At 50.1% G+C, this 11,984-nt stretch overlaps 1 long non-coding RNA gene across 2 annotated transcripts; it reads right to left on the bottom strand.

Annotated features, from left to right (window-relative positions):
- Positions 1-242: 242 nt before the first annotated feature.
- LOC135304049 (uncharacterized) lies at positions 243-5,581 on the bottom strand. Of its 2 annotated transcripts, XR_010365485.1 has the most exons (3): positions 5,214-5,581; positions 1,200-1,270; positions 243-953 (listed from the first exon to the last, which is right to left on the bottom strand). It is a non-coding gene; the product is annotated as an uncharacterized LOC135304049 (long non-coding RNA). The 2 variants fall into 2 exon arrangements; XR_010365484.1 differs by having other exon boundaries at positions 243-1,270.
- Positions 5,582-11,984: the final 6,403 nt, after the last annotated feature.

The raw sequence follows: 11,984 nt of genomic DNA, 5'->3' as shown, positions 1-11,984 counted from the left end.
GTCCTGACACTCCTGTTTTCAATCTCATCACTGCCAGCCTGGAGTATCAGTAATGGGTAATAATCAGAGGGCTGAATCAGCCCAGGCAGTCTCTCAGTAATATCCCGTACCTGGGCCCCAGGGAGGCAACAGACCTCTCTGTGGGGTGGGTCTGGTTGACATATGGGGCCCTCTGTTCCTTTCAGGGATAAAGAATTACTTTTTCCAGCCTTTCAGGCTTGATAGAGCAGTTTTTGAAAATGTTTTCTCTCTGGATGCCAAGGCAGCATAGTGTTGTTGTTAGTTCTGCTTTGTCTTCTCTGCACAGCCTGCAACATGCTTAGAAACAAAGCACTACATGGTATAGAGCAGCGTCTTCTTGAGGACGAGGAAAAGAGAAGCAAATCAGCAGTGCCTGTGTCTGCACAGAATGCCACAGAGGAAGAAAGAACCAAATGCAAAACAACAGTCATCCATGTCTATGCAGACTGTCACAGAGGAGGAAGAAACCAAAAGCGCCATCAACGTCTCCACACAGACCATCACCAAACCAGAACAGCCTGAACCAGTAGCAGCTGCCCCCATTCAGAAGACAAAATCAAAGAGCAAATCAGTCCACATAGTGACTGATGAGGATGCAGCAGGACCCTCACACCCAGCAGAAGAGACAGAGCCCAAAATCATTACTTGTTCTTTGTCCCTGGGTGAGCTGAGTGACCTGTGGAGGGAATTCACCCACCAGATGAACGAGTCCATCCTGACCTGGCTGCTCTGCACCTGGGATGCTGCAGGGGTGATGGCTGAAGTACAGGTATGGGGAAGCTTGGCAAATTGATTACATCACGCTTCCCCAAACCCGCCAAAGGAAACACTTCGTGTTGACCATGGTGGAAGCAACCACAGGACGGTTGGAAACCTACCCCTTGCCTCATGCTACTGCCCAGAACACCATCCTGGGCCTAGAAAAGCAGGTCCTGTGGAGACATGGCACCCGTGAGAGAAATTAGTTGGACAACAGGACCCATTTCAAGAATAGTCTTATCAACACTTGGGCCAGGGAACATGGTATTTAATGGATATATCGTATCCCCTATCATGCACTAGCTGCTGGGAAAGTTGAACAATGTAACGACTACTTAAGACTACCCTGAAGGCACTTGATGGGAGAACCTTCAGAATTGGGAATTGAACTTAGCAAAAACCACCTGGATGGTCAATACCTGAGGGTCCATCAATCGAGCTCTTTCTGCCCAGTCTGAACTCCTGCACACAGTGGATGGAGACAAAGTTCCTGTGATACACATGAAAGGTATTTTAGGAAAGACTGTTTGGATTAATCCCACTGCAGGCAGGGGCAAACCCATCCATGGGAATGATTTTGCTCAAGGACCTGGATACACTTGGAGGGTAATGCAGAAGGATGGGGAAACAAGGAGACCTAATTTTAAGTGAGAACTGTGTATAAAGTTTCATTCTATATTATATATATATATATATATATATAATTTGTAAGAGGGCATTGGTTTGGGTATAGATGGTATTAGAATAAGTGGTGGATTATGTCCTAGGTTACAATATAAAGATGTATTTTATTCCCATCCTCAAGAGCTATTGAAACCAGGAGGGGCACTGTTTTTACCTTATCTCCTGCTAATGGGCCCATCAATGCCTTGCCACTCACATGACTCAGAGATAATTCCCTCCAGGAGCCATTTCTGTTTAATGAGCAATCAAGGACCCACCCCATGACACAGAATGATATCAGCCCATTGTGAGATGCTCTGCCCAGGGGGGAGAGCTAAGCATCCCCACCTGGATATAATTTGGGTTTTGGGACAGAACAAGCTGTCCTTACCCACTGGTTTCCAGAGGATAAGAGCTACTAGATCTTTTCTACAGCATCACCACTTCAACAAGACCATTTCATCTGGGCTGCTACCAACACCCAGACTAGCAGGGTGTCAGGTTGTATTCTGATACTGTCAGTGTTTTTTTCTTTTGCATCATTGCATGTATTTTGGGTTTTTCATCTTTTCCTAATAAACTGTATTTCTGACTTGGAGTCTCTCACTGGTTTTGCTTTCAAAGCAGAATATATATATAATATAATAAAACAATCTATTTTATATCTATGTCATTAAAAATTGATAATGTGAAATAAGGCAGACAATGCTAATATGTCAGCTTTGGCTGCTCACTGTGACACTAAATGCCATACAGAAAAGAACTGGCCAAGACCCAACTGTCAGTTGTAAACTTTGTGAGATTGTATACAACAAATAAAAAAGGAAGGGATGAAATTGGCTATTTTTATAGGATTTGCTGATACTGTGACGTGGAATGCTTTGTCTGTTAGTGTGAAAAATACAATTATTAAGTCTGCTGGGTTTTTCATGTTCCAGACAATCCACAAGCTGCAGGATTGGTTGAACAGGTGAAGGGGTTGTTAAAAGAGCAGTTGAAAAAATGAGGAGATGGGAACCTGTCCCCATGGTGAACCCATCTCCCAGATGTGCTCCATTCCTTAACAGTGGCCCATTGGGGAAATGGAAACCCCGTGGCTGTGCACAGCTGCACCCAATTTGTACCCATGGACAGAGAGACTTGGACTGCCTGGAAAATTGTTCTGGGTGTGATGGCCCCTGGCAGGGCCAGCCCAGAGGCTGGAGGGCTGGACCTTCCTGCTTGGAATTATTTAGCATAAATGAGAAGAAAATGAGAGTTATCCATACAGGAACAGGAATTCAGATTCCTCCAGGACATTTTAGTTTGGTAACTGCCCACTTGCAGCTTGGCCTTGGAAAATGTTCATGTCATGGGAGGAGGAACTGATGCAGATTATCAAGGAGAAATTAAAGGAAATGTGTTAAACAACAGTAAACAAAATTGGATTGTTCAATCCCATGGCAGGGTATCACAATTATTGATATGGTCAGTTTTTAAAACAATTGGGAAAAAAGGATATCCATCTCAAATCACTGCTGTTGGTGGAGATAAAGGGTTTGGATCCAGCAGTCCTAATAATGGAGGCAGAGTGTGGTTCCAGAGGCCAAAAGGGCCTCCTGAGGCAGCTGAAGGAATAACAGCTCCTGGGAAAGACAGCACTGTTTGAATCCTGAAACCTGGGCAGGAACAATGGCAATGTGTCCCTGCAGCCGGGTGTTCTGTGTGAGAACAAGCAGATATTATATGATGTTGTTTTACACATCCTGCCGGACCAAATCTCCCTGTTTGCCTCAAAGGCCCCTTTGGAAAATGCTCTGATCCACGGGGCTCCATGTGAAGGCTGCTGTGGCACTGAGGGACTTCCAGACAAATTCCATCCAGGAGCCTGGGTGCCCTCAGGGACTGGAATCCAGCCTCCTTCTTGCCAAAGGGGAAAGAGCCCCACCAAGCTTTGTTACCCACAGACACTGTGCTAAAGCTGAACAGCAAAGGACTTTGGGGGCATTCTTCTGAAATTAAAAAGGTGCCAGCTCCATGGACAACAGAATTATTGCTCTTATCCCAAATGAGACTGAGGAAAAAGAATGATTAACCGTGTCACTGAAGTACTGCTGATGTCTATAAGTTGTATCTTGAGAGTCAGCCAGAATCTTTGTTTGCCACAAACATCTCTAGAGTTTCACCAAGGGATTGGTCATAAAAATTGTTATGAAAATTTCAATATCAAAATAGCCAAAGTACTCAATGTCGCTAATTGCTGAGTATGTTCTCAGCTGTAGCTGGGAGGAATGGGGCTCCCTTGGAAAGCCCACTGTGTGGGGTGGCCAGAACTCTGTCTGTGGGCTCTGCCTCATAACAGAGGCAATGAAGGGACGGTTGCAGGAAACTGTGCTGTGGAACACAAGAACACAATGATCAGTTTGACAGGATTCACTAAGATTTCCCTTCAGGAGAAACTGAACTGTGTTCTAGTTACAGAGGCCACAGTGTGAGAGGATTTCTGTGCTTCACCATCACTCCCAATGTCAGTACAACTTGGGATGCTGGGGCAGGTCCATGTCAGTGTCACACCACTCCCAGCTACAGGGCCACCATTTAGGGTCCTTCAGCAACAACCACAAGGAAGAACTGGGGCCCAGAGAATTTCCCTCCAAGGAGTGCCTTGGTTTTTAGAAAGCCAAAAATTCCGGTTCACGCTCTGCCCCATGGGCACTGCCTTATACTGTGGAGTTTACAGTAACGAGATAAATTGATTATTAGAAGAAATAGGAAATGATACTATGAAAATATCCAATAGCACATCCTGTGAGCTCCAACAAACACGAATGGGGACTCAGCAAAACCGTATGGCCTTGGATTATCTGCTTGATGGCCAAGGAAGAAGCTGGGTTATAATGGTACAGGGATGTTGCACTGCTATCAGTGCTGGGTTTCAAGTCAAACAGTCAGGAATCACCTTGACAGGAAAAAAACAGTAGAAGAGTAGAAAAAAGAAGAAAATGCTTTTGGGTGGGATTGGTTTCATGGCTGCCAAATTGGAGGATGCTGCAAAATGAATTTCTGACAGTGTCTCTCATTGCAGTGTGAGCACTTGGTGTGTTATGATTCCATGTTAGAGTTGTTGTGACAATGTGTGCTAGAAATGGAGTACTGAGACGTGTCTAAATAGAGACACAGTCTCAAGAAAAAATGGGATTTGATAAACTAACAGAGAATAGCAACTAATTAGGGTTGTTTTAAAAGGAATGTGAATTATAGTTCTGGGTAATGAACTTGAACACACTTAGTTGAAGAACAAGAGGCCATGCCTGTATGCCTAATACCTAAATCTAAACTGTGTTATTGAAATAATTGTTATAAAGGTTGTAGTTCATCTGCAGGTTACAGGACCCAATTAAAGTCCTGAGTCCTTAACACTAGGTCCTAGCTGAGGCCTGAACAGCAGGCCCTGAGCCGAAGCTGACCTCTAAATAAACCTTCCAACCAAAGATTATCTTTGTATCTGCTTATTAATGAATCATTTTTAGCACTATGATCTTTGTAGCTATTCATTGGTGAAATGTGGATTTACCTTTCTGTATTTAAAAATTGGACAAGGCCCCATCTGGCCTTGTCTGGAGATGAATGGTCAAAGTCACTTCCCTTGGTTCCTCCTTGGGCCCTGGCCAGACTTTGGGAGGAACCCAAGAGGAGGATGAAACCAGATGTTCCCACACTAGAAGTGCTGTCAGTTTGTTCATTCAGCACTGTCAGAGCTGGGCCCTCTCACAGCGAGGTTGGAGCCTCACCTGTGGCTGGAGGCACCTTCAGGAATTCCCAGTGTCCAGGAGTGGCTCTGCAGTCCTTGGCTGGGACAGCTTCCCCTGCTGCTGTGTGGATCTGGGGGATGGCAAAGCCTGAGGGGAACTGGTGCTGCATCTTTCTTAATCACTGCAGGCAATCTTTGGTGGTGATCATTGAGTGCATTGCTGACCTGCTCCTATTGTAATTATTTTCAAATAATTATGTACTTTACTTTTGTATTTTTTGCAGATTTCCCTTATATAAATTACACAATTCCTTCATTTGGTATCTGTGTCTTTGGTGCTGATCCTGCCCACTGGCAAAACGGACCCTGTGGGCTCCACAGAACCAAGGGGCCCTTGTGACACTGCAGGGCCTCGTGTTACCTAGGGACCATGGTGACCCTGTGGGGCTTCATGGAACCAAGGAGCCATTGTGACACTGTGGGGCCTCATGGAACCACGGAGCGCATTCTGACACTGCGGGGGATTCATGGTGACAAGGCTCCATTGTTTTCATCTCCCTGGCACTGCCCAGTTCAGCCTTTCCCTGTCCCAGCTCAGCAGAGCAGCAGAGTCAGGTCTGGCCCTGCAGCAGGAACTGCAGGCACTGGAGGTCAGGGACAGCCATTCTGGGTCTGGAATGCTCAGCAGATGCTCAGCTCGAGCAGCTCCTGCAGCCCCAGGGCCAGCCCCACTGCCCAGCCCAGCAGCAGAGTTGGCCCCGGGACTCCTCAGGCAGCTCCTGCTGGCCCAGGGACAGGGCAGCCTCTTGCCAGGGCTCCTCTGCACACCCACGGGCTCCTGCTCTGCTCCTGGCCCATGCCAGCTGCCCTCAGAGCCTTTCCCAGGGGAACACGTCTGTGCTGGCCCCAGCAGCCATTGCTGCAGCCCCTGCCCTGCTGCCCAGAGCCCCGAGCTGGGGCTGCTGCTCTGCAGAGCACGAGGGCTGTGCTGCCTGGGGCCCTGGGCTGCCTCTGCTGGGCTCTGCTGCTCAGCCTGGCACACAGAGGCAGCTGATGGTGCTCCCTGCACTGACCCCCTCCCACACAGGCTCTGCGGGGCAGGGAGGGGGCTCAGAGGTGCCTGCCTTGTGCCAGGGCTGCCAGAGGGGCTTGGGGCTGCCCTGGATCCTCCTGGGGGAGTTCCCTGAGGGTCAGAGGAGGCAGTGCCCAGACTCCTTTCCCTGGGCCTGCTGTGTCCCTGGGCTGCAGAGCTCTCCTGGCTCACAGCAGACATTCAGTCCTGGATCTCGGGGTGACCCCAGCCTGGCCAGGCCTGTGCCCAGTGAGCTCCACTCCCTGCTGGTCCCTGGCACACACTGTCCCTGCGGGTCCCCTGTGTTCTCCTGGCAGCTCCCAAGGCCCTCCAGAAAAACCTTCCCCTGCCATCAGCCCTGGCACAAGCTGCAGAGCCCCTGGAAGGTTCAGCACAGACCATTCAGCATCTGATGGGCACTGGCCACCAACAAGCAAAACCTGACCCAGACCTGAGTCCCCTGAAGGCCCCAGGGAGACCCTGATCTCATCCCACTGAGCTCTGGGAGAACAAAGGAACACAAGAAGCCTCTTGAGAGTCCTGAGAGTGACTCTGGAGGGGAGCAAAGCCTTCCTGCCCTGCGCTCAGGAGATGCCCTTTGCTGGTGGAGCTGCTGTGCTGGAGCCCAGCTGTGTCCCAGCAGTGCCCATGGCCTGTCCCTGCCTGAGGGCACAGCACGGACATGCAGCAGGACAGTGACCAAGCTGCCAGAGCACTCCGGCCTCGCACCCACAGCAGGGCTGGGAAGGAGAGTGTGGAGCTGGGAGGAGCAGATGTGGAAAGAGGCAGGGCCATTGTCCCTGGCTGTGTTGCTGTGCTGGGAACCTATTCCCTCCACCTCTGCTCACAGGCACTGCCCCTGCAGAGCCAGAGGAGGGCTGAGGAAATGCCTTGGACACACAGGTCAGGACAGCCACTGGTTTTTATTCAAATGCACAGAGAACAAGTCTCCTGAAGGTCTTTGTGTTGCAAAAGAAAAGTAGATGTTCATGTAGAAAGACTCAGAATAGTACTACAATATTTATTTAAAAAATTATAACACTGGAAAAAAGAATAAGAAAAGGTCCCAATGAAAAAACTGACAAATAGAAAAATAAAGGCCAAGATTGTAAAGAGTTACATTCTGAATATTCTGAAGCAGAAAAGACAGAGTTTCTTGTCCCTGAAAAGATAGGGTCATAATTTTCCGCAGGGTATCCTTGAGCTCCTGGTTCCTCAGGCTGTAGATGAGGGGGTTCAGTGCTGGAGTCACCACTGAGTACAGGACTGACAGGGCCAGATCCAGGGATGGGGAGGAGATGGAGGGGGGCTTCAGGTGAGCAAAGATAACAGTGCTGATAAACAGAGAGACCATGGTCAGGTAGGGAGGCAGGTGGAAAAGGCTTTGTGCCGTCAGAGGGGATCCTCAGCATAGCCTTAAAGATCTGCACATAGGAGAAAACAATGAACACAAAACAGCCAATTGCTAAGGAGACTGAAAACACAATGAGCCCAAGTTCCCTGAGATAGGATTTGGAGCAGGAGAGCTTGAGGATCTGGGGGATTCCACAGAAGAACTGGCCCAGGGCATTGCCATGGCACAGGGGCAGGGAAAATGTATTGGCCATGAGCAGCAGAGCATTGAGAAAGGCACTGGCCCAGGCAGCTGCTGCCATGTGGGCACAAGCTCTGCTGCCCAGGAAGGTCCCATAGTGCAGGGGTTTGCAGATGGACACGTAGTGGCCGTAGCACATGATGGTCAGGAGGGAAAACTCTGCTGAGAAGAAGAACAGAAAGAAAAAGAGCTGTGCAGCGCATCCTGTATAGGAGATGTTCCTGGTGTCCCAGAGGGAATTGTGCATGGCTTTGGGGACAGTGGTGCAGATGGAGCCCAGGTGGCTGAGGGCCAGGTGGAGCAGGAAGAAGAGCATGGGCATGTGCAGGTGGTGGCCGCAGGCTACGGCGCTGATGATGAGGCCGTTGCCCAGGAGGGCAGCCAGGGAGATACCCAGCAAGAGGCAGAAGTGCAGGAGCTGCAGCTGCCGTGTGTCTGCCAATGCCAGCAGGAGGAAGTTGCTGATGGAGCTGCTGTTGGGCATTTCTTCACTCTCAGCATGGTAGACTCTTGAAAGAAGACATTGACAAGTTGGGGCCAACTTCTTTTAGTCAGTGATTTTCTATTTAATTGGAAATCCCTAGAAAATTACTTTTCTTCTTGTGAGGGAACTTTCCATAACTATTTTGAGTTTGGGTTTTTGCTGCTGATGAGTTACTGCCTCATCCTCAGCATTGCTGTCAGCTAGAACACTGGGGAGCCCAGAAGGAAAACAGGGCTCCCTGTGCCCCAGTGCAGTCAGACCTGCTGGTCCCACACAGGTGCCCTTTGCTCATTACATCGCCCTATATTTCAGAGTGATTGCACTTCAAATTCAAATCCTTGCAATTAAAATGGACATTTTGAAGTCTCTAGATTCAAAGTCAATTTCTCTATACTCTTCCCTCTTTCCCTGTGCACCTGAACAGGAAGGGAAACCAAGGGTTGGTCTGGCTCTCTGCTGCTGGAATTGTGCCTACTGGGAGCTGTTTCTCTCTACCCAAGTCTTGTCCCTGCCAGTGCTGCCAGAGCCCAGCCCAGCCCCAGGGACTCAGCTCTGCCCTGCAGACCCCTCCCAGCACAGGGCACTGCCCAGGGGCATCTCCGTGGCAGCAGGGCCTTAAGGGCAGGCCAGACAAACAGAGATGCTGCAAGCCAAGGTGCTGCTGCTGCTGCCTGCTGCCCTGCCCTGTCCCTCTGAGGGTGCCCAGGGCAGCCCCGTTCTGCAGCACATCCTCCCACAAAGCAGAAACAGTAGCAGAGCCATCCTTACAGTCACATCAGTCCTGTTCTGGGTCAGCTTTAGGAGATCCCTGCAGCCACAGACTGGCTGTGTCAGAAGTGGTGAAGATTTCTCCATGAACGAGCTCAGAATTGTCCTTGCAGCTGCTCTGAGCCTCTGTCTACTTCACTGCTCTCAGGTACTGTCCTTGCAGGCAGTGCCCTCAGCCCTGCTGGGCTGGGAGAGGAGCTGCTCATCAAGAGAAATGTTTTTTTGAAGCTTTTTTTGATTACGAGGAGCCCAGCCCAGCTCAGCAGCACAGACACAGCACAAGGACTTTAATGACCCTCTGGGGACTTGGGTGTTGTTTACATCAGACTCAGTCCCTGAGAGAGCATTCAAAAAACTTCTCAAGAACTGAAAGTCAAATTAAAACCCCAAAGTTTCTTGAAGTTTTAATAAGTCCCTCTGAGAAAGTGTCTCCAGTTAGAGCAGGTTCCGGTTAGAGCAGAACACTGGAGGCAGTGATGACAGCTGGGGACAAACAAGGCAAAGGTGTCTCTGGTGCTGAGCAAACCTGGATGTGTTTCGGGAATGCAAAGGGCCAAGGCCTGAGCCCCAGCCCCTGGCCAGGCAGATCCTGTCCCTCCCTCCTTGCTCAGGGCTCTTCCCAGGATGGGCACTGGGATGTGGGGATGTGCAATGCCAAGGGCAGCACCATGGGGCAGCCCCTGCCAGGCTGCTGAGCAGGGACAAGGAGGCAATGAGGCCCCAGGCCTGCAAGGGTCACTTGTCCCCTGCTCCTGGCTCAGGCCCAGGGCCAGCAGCCATGGCCAAAGTGCTGCCCAAGTTGGCTCTGTCAGGGCCTTGCAGCTGCTGCCCATCCCTGTGCCCTGTGCAGCCCAGGCTGTCCTACCGTGTCCCTGCCCTGTGCCTCTGTCCCTGCAGGCTGTCGTCATCCCCCAGCTGCCCCACCTGGCTGGCCCCTTCCTTTGCTGACAGCTCTGCCTCCTGCCTGCCTCTGCCTGTCCACACAAAGCCTTGGGCTGACCCAGACCCATTCTGGGGGACATGTTGCACCACAGCCCTGCCCTGGGAGAGAAATTCCTTTCTCCTTGCTTCCAGTCTGGACCTCTCCAGGTGATTCTCTGTGGCATGATTTTTTCTCAGGCTTTTTCATACAATGAAGAAGAGCTCTACCATTTCTGAAACCATCCTTCAAGCCCTCTCAGGCTACTCCTGTTCTGTCATTAGTCTTCACACCACTGAGCCCTGGGCCATCAGTCTCTCTGGGTCATGTGCTTGAGGCCTCCTAACCCCATCTTGGAAGATTTTTGTGTCCTTTCAAGGTCCTTTCAGATTAAAACATTGTGGTCATAATCCAAGAAAAATTGAAATATTTTTATAGTGGCAGAGAAAGGGACGTAGCCTTTAAAATGCTCAAGGATATGCTTAGATTTGAGATAAGAAATAAATATTTTGTGATAAGGTTAAGAATTTGTAAACAGGTCATCCGTAGACATGAATACCCCATTCCAAAATGTGTTCAAGGTCAGGATCTTTGACCATCTGTTCCAGTGGTAGTTGTGCCTTCCCACAGAAAGAGGGCTGCAGTAGATGATATTTTAGGGCCATTCCAATTTGAAAAACAGAAGATAAAAAACAAATTTATGAAAGTTCTGACACCTCCTCATGAAAGACTCACCAAGGGGGTCAATGGCAGAGCTTTCCAGCATGACCTTGCCAGTTGAGCATGGGGGGTTCTGCATTGGGTCTGAGATTCATGATGGAAATCCACAAAGGTCATCTGGGGAATGTGCAACATTTCCCATGTGATGCCTAAGAAAGGCCCACAGGAAGGGAAAGGGTGGCACTATGGTGCTTTGTGAAAGAACAAACATGAATCAGCAGGGAAAAGGGGATGAAAGAGCTGGTCATGAGCAAACATGCGTCCCTGGCTATGCCCTACAGCTGATCCCCACAGCCTGTGGCATTTTCCTAAACCCCCATTGCCAGGAACTGTCTGGAACAAGGGAGCTCTGGGTACCAAGGAATGTCCAAGTGCCAGATACTGGAGTGGGGACCACAAATCATCAGGTCCTGTGTCCTTTGGGGGCCCAGGCACTGGTGAAACTGGTGTGTGTGTGCACACAGCACTGGTGTGGGGGGCTGGTGTAACCACCAGGGAACATCAAACCAGAGCAACCAGTGAGCAGCAGAGGCCTGAGAGCTGCTGTGTGAGATCCACTCCTGCAGGGATCCACATGGTCTGGGTGTCTCTGCAGCTCTGCCTCTCCTCCTGCCATGGCAGAACACACAAACAGCCCATCCCTGTGTCTTTTCTCCACTGACTGTGCTTTGGCCTGGCCTGGAAACTACCCGAGGTCTCTCCCAGGAGGAGTCCCTGTGCATTTCCCTCCCCCATGCCTCTGCCCTTCCTGATCCAGCAGTGGTGGGGCAGGGAGAGGGCTGGCTCTGACAGGGCTGTTGTGGTTTAGGAATGGTGCTCTCCAATTTCCTACTCCCACTACAAAGACCAGGTGTCTCCCCAGATTGATATTCCCACCATTGTCCCCCACACCACAGGGGCTTTGCCTGCCTGGCCCTGCTTGATCTCAGACACGTTTCACAGTCAGGGATAACCTGGAGATGGTGTCCATGGTTAAATCTACCCCTTGCTCATGAGCCCATCTGGAGGTTGCATCTCTGCCCTGATGACTTGAGGTGTCCAGCAATAACTCACCTTTGTGTGGCCAGTCCAGACCCAGCTGAGACACTTTAATCCTAGCAGCCCCATCCTCCTGTCCATTGTTTCGATGCTCTTCAGTGCCTGACTCTTGGGCACGTGAGCATCCATAGGAGGGACTTTCACAGCCAACTTCTCCCCTGGGCAATGATGTCTTGCCCCGGTCCAGCAGCCCAGATGGGTTTCCCTCTGCACTGC

This window comes from Passer domesticus, chromosome 6 (genome assembly GCF_036417665.1).
Source record: "Passer domesticus isolate bPasDom1 chromosome 6, bPasDom1.hap1, whole genome shotgun sequence".
Classification (NCBI taxonomy): domain Eukaryota; kingdom Metazoa; phylum Chordata; class Aves; order Passeriformes; family Passeridae; genus Passer; species Passer domesticus.
The sequence above is the reverse complement of the archived record's forward strand: the minus strand, read 5'-3'. Positions and strand labels throughout refer to the sequence as shown.